The sequence below is a fragment of the Apium graveolens genome, chromosome 3, assembly GCF_009905375.1.
Source record: "Apium graveolens cultivar Ventura chromosome 3, ASM990537v1, whole genome shotgun sequence".
NCBI lineage: Eukaryota > Viridiplantae > Streptophyta > Magnoliopsida > Apiales > Apiaceae > Apium > Apium graveolens.
This window is the reverse complement of record NC_133649.1, coordinates 273,113,971-273,126,676: the sequence shown is the minus strand read 5'-3', so window position 1 is coordinate 273,126,676 and position 12,706 is coordinate 273,113,971. Positions and strand designations below refer to the sequence as shown.

The 12,706-nt window shown below is 37.4% G+C and overlaps 1 non-coding gene across 1 annotated transcript; it reads right to left on the bottom strand.

Moving 5' to 3' along the window:
• Window positions 1–9,646: 9,646 nt before the first annotated feature.
• LOC141715306 (small nucleolar RNA R71) lies at window positions 9,647–9,753 on the bottom strand. Its single transcript, XR_012572073.1, has one exon. It is a non-coding gene; the product is annotated as a small nucleolar RNA R71 (small nucleolar RNA).
• Between the last annotated feature and the right edge of the window lie 2,953 nt (window positions 9,754–12,706).

Sequence of the window (12,706 nt, the reverse complement as noted above, 5' to 3'; positions counted from 1 at the left end):
TATCAGGAGCACCATCACAAGCAGGCAACCTCAATGTTTGAACCAGAACATCAGCATCAACCTCAAACATGCGTCCCTTATAATCAACAGAGAAAGCAATATTTGTTTCATTAACTAGAGTTGTGTTCCATACATGCATTACAGCCCTGTATGATACCTTAGTAGGATTTGTGAGAGCGTACCCAATTGGACATTGGAGTAAGAAATCCTGTATATCATGAAAAGATTGAGGAAACTGCTAATGCGAAAGTGGAGCCAAGTAGTTATTGGTTCCAAAAGTGTTATCGTGAATAATAGTGGTTTGGCTGAAGAAAGGTGAAATCTCAGAAGATGACATGATGTTTGTAGACTTTAAGGAAAAATATTTGTTAGATGTGAATGATGAGGCTGTGTGTATGATGATTTGTGTCACAGAAGTTCTTGTGCAAATATAAGTTTGCAAAGCTTAGTTGAATGTAACACACACAGAGAAGGAAACTTAGTGAATTAGACTTCTGATAGAGGATAATTACTGAAGAATAGGAGTGGAAAGTGGAGTAATGTGCGGAATTAGCGACAAAAGACGCACAGCTCTTTCAATAAATTGTTGTGTAAATTTGTTCAACAATTTATTCATTTTTAAACAATGATTGAGAAGACAATCACTTTTCAGCATTAAACAATTCATAAATTATTTTTCAATAGTATTCTCAATTAAAACATGTTGACCTGTCATCAGTATTTGGAACCTCTTATCTGTCAGGATTTGACAATGTCAGGATTTGTCGATTCAAATTCATCAGTATTTGTCAAAACAACTCAAGCTTTTCAGAAAACCACAGTTTTAATCTCAAGAATCATCGAAAGATACATGTTAATTGTGTGATTTATAAACTAATAGGCTACAATTAAGAACGAGCACATGCATACACAACTAAGGAACATAGATTAGGTCTTATAAGCAAAACAAACAAAATTTCACGAATAGTTCAAGAGAGTATATTTCATGAAATTTTTGATTACATGCATAGGTGATCACAAGAAAATCCTAGTCTAATAGAGAAAAACATCAACAGCCTTAGTCGAAGAAGCCTGACAAAGCTGATGGTGAAGAGAAATAGCCAGAGGATGTTCAGGATTTGATCAATATACATCAGGATTTAATCAAACATAAATTTAAAAGAATTTATCTGTCCTAACTAACCATACCAAGTTCATTGACAAGCTTTGTAAATGTTGCTTCAAGTAATGGCTTTGTGAAGATATCAGCCAGCTGCTGATCAGTAGGAACAAAATGAAGCTCAATCGTTCCTTCCATGCCATGCTCTCTTATAAAGTGATATCTGATGCTGATATGTTTAGTAAGAGAGTGTTGCACTGTGTTTCCTGTCATAGCAATAGCACTTTGATTATCATAATAAATAGGAATTTTAGAAAATGATAATCCATAGTCCATGTGCTGGTTTCTCATCCATAACAACTAAGCACAGCAGCTTCCAGCTGCAATATATTCAGCCTCAACAGTTGAAGTAGAAATGGATTTCTGCTTCTTACTGAACCATGGGACTAATCTGCCTCCCAAAAACTGACAGCTCCTAGATGTACTCTTCCTGCCTATCTTGCAGCCAGCAAAGTCAGCGTCCGAATATCCACATAATTCAAAATCAGCTTCCCTTGCATACCAGAGACCAAGTGATACAGTACCCTTGAGGTATCTGAAGATTCTCTTCATTGTAATAAGATGTGGCTCCCTAGGATTTGCCTGAAATCTTGCACACAAACAGGTGGAAAACATAATGTCTAGCCAACTAGTCGTTAGGTACAAAAGAGAACCAATCATACCTCTATAGTTTGTGATATCAACTGATGTACCTTCATGAGGATCAAACTTTGTAACAGTTGCCATAGGAGTAGTTGTAGTTGCACTTTCTTGCATATTAAACCTTTTCAACGGATTCTTTGTGTACTTTGACTGATTAATGTAGATACCATTATTAGTCTGTTTAATTTGCAATCCCAAGAAGTAACGCATCTCTCCCATCATGCTCATTTGATATCTTGATTGCATCAACTTTGAGAACTTATCACATAGTTTTTGATTAGTTGATCCAAAAATGATATCATCCACATAAATTTGAACTAAAAGCATATCTTTACCTTGATTTAGATAAAATAAATTTTTATCTATTGTACCTCTTTTGAATCCACTTTTAAACGGAAACTGAGCAAGGCTCTCATACCCTGCCCTAGGTGCTTGCTTTAGTCCATAGAGTGCTTTATCAAGTCTATAAACATAATTAGGATGTTTGGGATCCACAAACCCTGGTGGTTGTTCAACATAGACTTCCTCTTCAAGTTCTCCATTTAGAAATGCAATATTGACATCCATCTGAAAGAATTTAAATTTCTTGTGTGCAGCATATGTCAAGAAATTTATGATTGCTTCCAGCCTAGCAACAGGAGCAAATGTTTCATCATAGTCAATGCCTTCCTATTGAGAATATCATTTAGCCACCAATCTTGCCTTATTTCTGACAATGGTTCCATCAGAATCAGTCTTATTTCTGAAGACCCACTTTGTGCCTACAATTGACTTGTTTTAGGTCTAGGCACTAGCTTCCAAACTTTATTTCTTTCGAACTCATTCAACTCTTCTTGCATGGCTATAACCCAATCTGCATCCTTGAGTGCATCTTCTACTTTCTTTGGCTCTTCTTTTGAAAGTAAATTGTGATACAAACATTCATTTTGAGTTGCACTCCTTGTCTTTACACCTTCATCGGGATTTCCAATGATCAGATCAGGAGTATGATCTTTAGTCCATTTTCTGGCACTGGGAAATGTCCTTCTGGAGCTAGATGCTCCCCCTGAATTGTATGCCTCATTAAATGCATTTGAGGCTCCCCTGAATCAGTGTTGTTATCTCCTGATAAAGTTTTGGGACTCGACTCATGTACATCTAATATTGAATCAACATTGGATTCTGAATGACCAGATTGAGGAGAACTTTGAGTTGATTCTTTAGTGTTAGTACTATCAGTTGAACCTTGCTGTTGCTCCCCCTCAACATATGCAAGTTCATTGGTACAATGATCATCTTCAGAATCTAAAGGAGTATCAGGATTTGGATCATCAGTAATTGATAGTTCATTAGAATTTGATGCGGATTCCAATAGTACATTTTCATTTGCAATGATTAGAATTTCATGAGAGTCTTCTTCAAAACCAGGAATCTTCTTATCATCAAAAGATACATTTATGGAGATAACTACAGTATTTGTTCTCATATTGAAAACCCTGTATGCTCTTGATGGTGAGTAACCAACAAAGATTCCTTCATCAGCTTTTGATTCAAACTTTCGTAGCTGATCAGTATGAGTTCTTAGAATAAAGCACTTACATCCAAAACATGAAGATGTTTGAGACTAGGATTCTTTTCTTTCAGCATCTGATAAGGAGTAATACCATGTCTGTTTATCAGTGTGATATTCTGAGTATAGCATGTTGTGTTTACTGCTTCAGCCCAGAAGTAAGTGGGTAGTTTTGCTTCTTCCAGCAGAGTCCTGCCAGCTTCAATCAGGGTTCTGTTCTTTCTCTCAACAACACCATTTTGTTGGGGTGTTCCAGGAGCTGAGAATTATTGTTGTATGCCTTTGTACTTGCAGACTTCCTCCATTTTTGAGTTCTTGAACTCTGTGTCATTATCACTTCTTAGTATTTTCACTTTGAAGGTGGATCTATTCTCAATTTGCCTTATATGATCCAGAAGAATTTTTGGAGTTTCATCTTTTCTGTGTAGAAAATAAACCCAAGTGTATCTAGTGAAATCATCAACAATTATAAGTGTGTACCTTTTCTTGTTAATAGACATAATGTTTACTAGTCCAAAGAGATCCAAGTGTAACATATGATATGGCTCAGTGACAGAGAATTATGTTTTACTTTTGAAGGATACTCTTCTTTGCTTAGACTTTTGACAAGCATCACAAAGACCATCAGATAAGTATAGCATTTTTGGTAATCCTCTTACTAGCTCTTTTTTGGCAAGTTCATTGATTGAATTGAAGTTGAGATGTGAGAGCTTCTTGTGCCAATTCCAGCTCTCATCTACTGTTGCCTTTGAGATAAGGCAAGTAGCTTCTTGCTCAAGACTTTCATATAGTCTTGCTTCATACATATTTCTATGTCTGTATCCCATCAAGACAATCTTCTTTGACTTGTTGTGAACAACTTCACAGTGAGAGTCATAAAACACCACATGATAACCCCTTTCAGTGATTTGACTGATGCTTAGAAGATTATGCTTCAGTCCTTCTACCAGAGCTACATTCTCTATTACTACCTTTAGAATTATCAAGTTGCCATATCCCAGAGTGTGTCCTATATTTCCATCTCCATAAGATACATCTGGGCCAGCCTTCTTCTCAAATTCTGACAGCAGTGATTTATTTCCAGTCATATGTCCTGAACATCCACTATCCAAGACAAGAGTATTTTTCCTGTTACCCTGCAGTCAGAGAAGTGATTAATTAGAAGGATTTTTAAGGACCCACACTTGTTAGGCCCTCTTTTTGGACAACTTAAGTCTTTGTGATTTAGGCTCACTTCTGACAGTTTTTCCCTTGTCAGGATTTGTCTTATCAGAAGTAGATTTAGTAGAACTAGAAGAATTGAGCACACAAGCAGTTTTATTAAATTTAGGCAAAGGTTCATAATAGTTGTGATATAGCTTATGATAGGAACTACAAGTGTAAATTGAATGCCAACTACTACCATAATGTAAACAAGGATTTTGTTGTTTATAAAATACTGATCTACCCCTAACATCAGACTCAGGAATAACAGTTTTCATTTTCTTACTCCTCCTGCAATCAATAGCAAGATGATTAGTATTACCACAGTTAAAACAAGTTTTTCTAGGAACATTGGGAAAAAACTTATAATTAGAATCCTTAGAAATACCTTGCTTACCATGTATGTTTCTTTTAGAACTTTTAACTTGAGGTTTGTTAGTAACCTCAGATTATTTCTTTTTCAATTGTCTTTTAGACAAAAGTCCTATGTTCTTTTCTTTCGTAACAGTCTTAATGGTTTCCTTGTTTTCCTTTCTTTGAGATTTATCACTTACTGACTTTTCTTGGGATGCTGATGTTGAACCCTTTTCAAAGATAGATTTGGGTTCATCAGCTTTTGAAGAGATAAACTTAACAGGAGTCTTAAGGGTAGTTTTATTTTCAGTGTCAATATCCTTAACTCCATCTACATAACCAAGACATTCTTTCCAGTTTTTCTTAGAGATCATATCTTGAACCTTTTTGCCTGAAACAGTCCAGGCTTTAAGGGTTTTCCTCTCATTTTCCATGTCATTCTCTAACATACTATACTTAGCTTCTATTATCTTTACTATATGTTTAGCTTTCTCACATTCTTTCTGGATTTCAATCTGATTTACTAAGTCAGACTCCAACTGATCATTCCTAGATTTTAAGATTTCATTTTCAGTTAACAGTCTATTGTTATCTAGAATCTTAATTTTAAAATTTCTATGGAGAGACTTAAGAATAGATTTCAGTTCAAATATATCTTTAGTATCAAAAGAGAAGAAAGAAGTTGATACCTTAGAATCAAAGGAAGCAGGAGCATCAAAGTTATCCATCAGTGCATAGCATGTTTCTTCATCTTTTGAATCAGTGGAGTCCATCTAATCCTTGGTTGATGTAATCAAGGCTTTGTTCTTCCCTTTGTCATGCTTTATCTTTTTGCACTCAGTAGCAAAGTGACCAGGTTTATCACAGTTGTAGCACTTGATTTTTGACCTGTCGACTTTTCCAGCTTTCGAGTCTTTCCCTTCTCTTCTTCCAGATGACTTTCTTTCTCCTCCAGTGAACTTTTTCCTGGAGCTTCTATTCTTCTGAGACTTCCTGAATTGCATCCTCTTGAATCCCTTTACTAGCAATGCATCCAATTTGCATGACATCGGAATCTGTCACGTTCTCATCAGTTTCAGAATCAATATCATCATCAGGATTTGATGATGAATTATCAGTATCTGATTCTAGGAGATTGTTCTTTTTCCTTGCAGCTTTAACAGATCTGTCCTTTGAAGTTTTAGCATTCACCTTCAAAGCAACTGACTTTCTTTTGTTTTTTTTCCTCTCTTTCCTTTGCTGAACTTCCAAATCATGAGTTCTCAGCATGTCATAGACTTCATTCAGGGTTATTATTTTCAAATCATACTGATGCCGTATGATTGAAGTCTGAGTCTCCCATTCCTCATTCAAGGCTCTCAGAAACTTAGTGTTTGAATCCTCCCGATCATACACCTTTCCCACCAAGGATAGATTGTTGAGCAGGGTGAGAAATCTGTCATAGATGTCGGAGAGACTTTCATCAGGTTTGGCCTCAAAATGTTCATATTTTTGAATTAGAACAGCCCTTCTGTTCTTCTTGATGGCCATGGTTCCTTAACATTGGGTTTCAAGAGCATCTCAGATCTCTTTGGCAGTCTTGTAGGCTATAAACCTGTTTAACATCACGGAATCAGGACTGTTATGCAAAATGTTTCTTACCATTGCATCCTTCAGCACAACAACTTTCTCTTCTGGTGTCCACTCACTATTTTCCTTCAACTGATAGTGTTCAGCAACAGTAGGAGTTGCAGGCACCAGTTTTGTTGGCATGTAGGTTCTATCATGTATTACGACGAGGTAGTCTAGATCTGTAGCCTCCAGGTGCATGAGCATCTTCGCCTTCCATGTAGGATATTCAGTCTTTTTTAGAATGGGGATTTTAATACTTTAATACTTGTTCAGAGACATGTTTAGATCGCTTCTGATTGTAAATTTATCAGTTTGCTTTGATACCAATTGTTGCCCAGTAGTAATATAATTATTTAAGGGGGTTGGATACAATTGTATAAATGTTTCGAACAAGTATAAAAATATAACAGTTCTTTATATTTTTGATTAAAATAGTTACAAACTCTCTCAAGAAATATTGATGTTCTTGAGAGCCGCTAGGTCGTACAATGCTCGAGTTAAATCACTATATGATGACCTAAACTGTGTTTATATAATACACAGCTGGTACAAATCAGTCTAAGATATGCATTATCAATTACTAACAGAAAATGATATATATTTTTAACTGAATATACAAAGTCCTATCACTCAGAACGTAACAGATATCCATCCCTCAAAATAAAGAACAAAATCAATCTTCACAACAGACTGCCTTCAGATGCTGATATTTTGCAGATACTGATGATACATCAAATGCTGACGACACATCAATACTGATGACATCTAAACACAGTCAAATCCTGAGCTCCTCCTGATCATTGAGAATCAGCACATAGAAAAACTCTTGTTTTATCCCCTTGATTTTGTAGAACTCTTTCATAGAGCTATTCTTGAGTTCAGTTCCATTATCACTTCTAATGATCTTCACTTTTTATGTTGATCCTTTCTTCAGCTCCCTCACATGATCAAGAAGAATGGATGGAGATTCATCCTTGGTGTGCAAAAAATACACCCATGTGTATCTTGTGTATTCATCAACAATTATGAGTGCATACAGTTAAATGGGATTTATGTCCAGTCGGAATGTCCTATAAAGGCTTGAATTGGTGTTTTGTACTCAAGTTATTTGTGTATTTGATGTGTTTTTTTAGTGTTTTGCATTCCAGGGCATAGTCAGAAACATGAAGGGATTTATAATGTTTTTATGCTTGGAATGGTATTAGGAAGGTGTCTTGGATGAATGCTCGTTGATCGCCATCAAAAACCAGCAAAGAAAACAGAAAAGGAAGAATTTTCTCCAGAAGGTCAGCGCGCCCGCGATGTAGTAGCGCGCGGTCGCGCCAGTTTGTCAGAGTTACAGTGCGCCCGCGCTGGGAGAGCGCGCGGCAGTGCCAGGCCGAAACTGAAGAATCCTGTTTTGAGTAGAAGATTGATTTTGTGGACTTTCATGCTGATTGGGCTGCTATATAATGACATCTTAAAGACATTTTTCATAACAGAGACTAAGAAGAAGACGGTGAGAAGACCTAGGAGCACAAATACAACAAATGAGAAGAAAAGCTTGTTTATACTTGTGATTCTTTAATTGAGTTGTAATCTTGGATGCTAGTTTTCTTTTTTGTTGAACCTAATACTCTTGTTTAACCTAATTTGATTATTATTCAGTTTATAAAGACTTAGTATTTTATTATACCATGCTTTCATCGGAACCCACGGTGATGATTAGTTTGGTTATGGGTTAATCGTTATGGTAGGGTTCTCATGGATTTACTTATGGATTTCAATAGTTAATTTGCTTCGATACCTTAGTGTGTGGAGATTGTATGATATCCTAGTATTGGTTGTGCTTATTCATATTATGAGCGTCGTGAACTTATAAGATAGCGTGTTAATCTCTATTGAAGCGAAAGTGAATATAGGGGTTTAGAACTTGCCATGCTAGCATAGGTTCACGTATTTGATATGCATGATTCGTAGGTAATTTTAACCATCTTACCTGCCCTATGTAATCAAGATAGATAAATTGTGTATTAAACCGTTATGTTGTCAAATTCTATAGACATATAGGGTCTCAATATAACTAGTATTTATCCAGCTTCTATCTCTTTTGTGGATGTCTGGTAGTAGGGTATTCATACAACGAAAGTTGGCGTTTACTAGTTTCGTGTTATCTGATTAATGTCATCACCATTGCATGCTAAGGTTAAGAATAAAAAGACTATTGAATGAAGTATTTAATGAAGTTAGAATCCCATGTTTGTGTTATATAAGTAAATCACCTTTGATTCTCTTAGCTAATATTAGTTAGTATAATCTCGTAGTTATAAATAATCTCAACTTGTTATCATCTTAGCATTGAATAAAACTACACAATTGTTGCATAAGTGGATAAATTAAAGTTAATCTAAAAGGGTCTCTGTGGGAACGAACTAGAAATAATTCTATATCACTTGCGAACGCGTATACTTGCGTGTAATATTAGCGCATGTTTTTTTCGTCCTATAAAGTTTTTGGCACTGCTGTCGGGGACTCGGTGTTAATTTTTAGTTTATGTGCTTGACATCAGTGGTCGTTAAAGTTCATTGACTCGGATATTTTACTTGTTTGGTTTTTGCTTTTTTAGGTACTCAAGAGAGCGTTTATGCTAACGCGTTCTCGATCTCGAAAGAGAACACTGGATAAAGTAGAGAAAGAAGTTTTAGTAGAGGAAGAAGTTCTTGTAAAGGAGGAGAAAGTTGAAGAAGAAGCTTTTGTTGCAATGGGTGAACCAGAAGCGAATACAAAGGCTTTGATGGATTCCTCTCAACCGAAGATCAATGATATTCAGTCAAGCATTGTCAGACCAGCCATCGCGGCTAGCACTTTTGAAATCAAGGCTAGCACAATTCAGATGGTGCAGAACTCGGTCCAGTTTGGGGGTTCTCCGACGGAAGATCCCAATATGCATATTAGAGATTTCATCGAGATATGCGACATTTTCAAATTCAACAACGTGTCTGAAGATGCTATAAAGCTGAGGCTTTTCCCATTTTCTCTAAGGGATAAAGCTAAGTGTTGGTTGCATTCTCTACCTCCAGGCTCTATCACTAAATGGGAAGATCTTACAAAAGTTTCTTACTAAGTTCTTTCCTATGACGAAGACTGCTGTAATCAGGAATGCTCTTACTCAATTTGTGCAGCAATTAGGAGAGTCTTTGTGCGAAGCTTGGGATCATTATAAGGAGATGCTTAGAAAGTGTCCTCATCATGGGATGCCTGACTGGATGATTATTAACTGCTTTTATAATGGCTTGGGAGCATAGTCTAGACCCATGCTTCATGCAGTATCAGGTGGAGCCTTATGGGCTAAGAGCTATGATGAAGCTTATGAGTTGATTAAACTGATGGTTGCTAATGAATACCAGAACCCTTCTCAGAGACTAAATCAAGGCAAGGTAGAAGGAATTCTAGAGGTGGATGCAGCTACTGCGATAGCTGCTCAGCTTAAAGCTTTGACGATGAAGGTGGATTCTTTGGCTAATTATGGAGTAAATCAGATTACTAGTGTCTGTGAGCTTTGTGCTGGTACGCATAAGACAGAGCAGTGTGCTATATCTAGTGAATCATCTCAGTTCGTGAGCAACTTTTAGAGGTCACAGCACCCAGTTCCAGCCACCTATCATCCCAACAACCGCAATCATCCTAACTTTAGTTGGAGCAACACTCAGAATGCGGTTCAACAGCCTTATCAGCAGTATATAGCAAAGAAGTACAACCCTCCTGGTTTTCAACAACCGCAATATGCTTCAAGACAACAACTCTAACTTCAACAGTTACCCCATGGAGGTACAAGTCAAGCTAATGAAAAATCTGAATTGGAGGAGTTGAGGCTCATGTGCAAGAGCCAAGCGGTTTCTATTAAGACTTTGGAGAATCAAATTGGTCAGATTGCCAATGCCTTGCTGAATCGTCAACCTAGTACACTCCCTAGTGACACAGAAGTTTCAGGCAAGAAGGAAACAAAAGAGCAGGTTAAGGCAATTACATTGAGGTCTGAAAGGGTTGCAAGCCAAGAAAAAGCTCAAATTTCAGAATCTGAAGATGTGGCTGAAGAAGATGTGCAGAAGGAAATAGAAGTGGAACCAAGGAAAAAAATTGTGGAACACACTCCTCTTGAGGGTAATAAAGGGGAGAAACAGATCTATCCTCCACCTCCTTTTCCTAAGAAGCTGTAGAAGCAGAAGTTGGATAAGCAGTTCGCAATGTTTCTGGAGGTGTTCAAGAAACTTCATATCAACATACCTTTCGCTGAAGCTCTTGAACAGATGCCTAGTTATGCGAAGTTTATGAAAGGTATTCTCTCTCAGAAAGTAAAGCTCGATGACTTAGAGACCGTTGCTCTAACGGAGGAATGTAGTGCTGTGCTGCAACAAAAGTTGCCTCCGAAGCTTAAAGATCCTGGAAGTTTCACTATTCCTTGCACCATTGGAAACTTGTCGTTCGACAAGTTTTTATATGATTTGGGAGCTAGCATCAATCTGATGCCTTTGTCTGTCTTTAAAAAGTTGGATTTACCTGATCCAAAGCCTACTTATATGTCCTTGCAGTTGGCCGATGGTTCTATTACATATCCATGAGGCATTGTCGAGGATGTCTTGGTAAAGTTGGACAAACTCATCTTTCCTGCTGATTTTGTAATTCTTGATTTCGAGGAGGATAAAAAGATTCCCATAATCTTGGGAAGACCATTCTTGGCTACTGTCTGAACCTGATTGATGTGTAGAAGGGTGAGCTCACTATACGAGGCTAGATCAGGATATGACTTTTAATATATTCAATGCCATGAAATTCCCTACTGATAACGAGGAGTACTTAAAAGTGGAATTGGTCAATTCTGTGGTTACTTCAGAACTTGATCAAATGCTAAGGTCTGATGCCTTAGAGAAGGCCTTGTTGGGGAATTCAGATAGTGAAGATGATGAAGGTGATGAGCAGTTACAGTATTTAAATACTTCTCCTTGGAAAAGAAGGTTAGATATGCCTTTTGAATCTCTTGGAATGCCAGAACTTAAAAATGTTGAGAGGCGTCTCAAGCCTTCTATTGAGGAAGCTCCTACACTTGAGCTTAAACCATTTCCTGAACACTTAAGGTATGTTTTTTTTGGTGATACATCTACTTTTCCTTTTATTATTGCATCTGACCTTTCAGGTAGTGATGAGGAAAAGCTCTTGAGAATTCTGAGAGAATTTAGATCGGCAATTGGATGGACTATAGCAGATATCAAGGGAGTCAGCCCTTCTTATTGTATGCATAAAATTCTGCTAGAAGAAGGAAGTAAGCCAACTGTTGAGCAGCATAGAAGGCTTAATCTGATAATGAAAGAGGTTGTGAAGAAGAAAATTCTCAAGTGGCTAGATGCAGGATCATCTATCCTATTTCTGACAGTTCTTGGGTGAGTCCAGTTCAGTGTGTGCCAAAGAAATGAGCTATCACTGTGGTCGCTAATGAGAAGAATGAGCTCATTCCTACTCAAACAATCACGGGGTGGAGAGTTTGCATGAATTATAGGAAGCTGAACAAAGCCACGAGGAAGGATCAATTTCCTCTTCATTTTATTGATCAGATGTCTGACAGGTTGGCTGGGCATGAGTACTACTGTCTTCTGGATGGCTATTCGGGTTATAATCAGATTTGCATCGCTCCAGAAGATCAAGAAAATACTACCTTTACTTGTTCGTTTAGTATTTTTACCTTCAGAAGAGTTTCTTTTGGGTTGTGTGGTGCACCTGCCACATTTCAAAGATGAATTATGGTTATCTTCTCTGACATGATTGGTCAAAATGTGGAGGTGTTCATGGATGATTTTTCTGTGTTCGGGAATTCTTTCGACGAGTGCTTGCAGAATCTTGGTGCAGTTCTTAAAAGGTGTGTTGAGACCAATCTGGTTCTCAACTGGGAGAAATGTCACTTTACGGTACAACAGGGCATCATTCTTGTGCACAACGTCTCTAGTAAGGGTCTTGACGTGGAAAAAGCCAAGGTGGGAGTTATTGAAAACCTACCTCCACCAATTTCTGTTAAGGGAGTTTGCAGCTCTCTTGGTCATGCGGGTTTCTATAGGCGGCTCATTAAAGACTTCTCTAAATTCTCTAAACCGTTGTGCAATATTTTAGAGAAAGATGTCCCTTTCGAGTTTGATGATGAGTGTCGAGCTGCTTTTGAGATC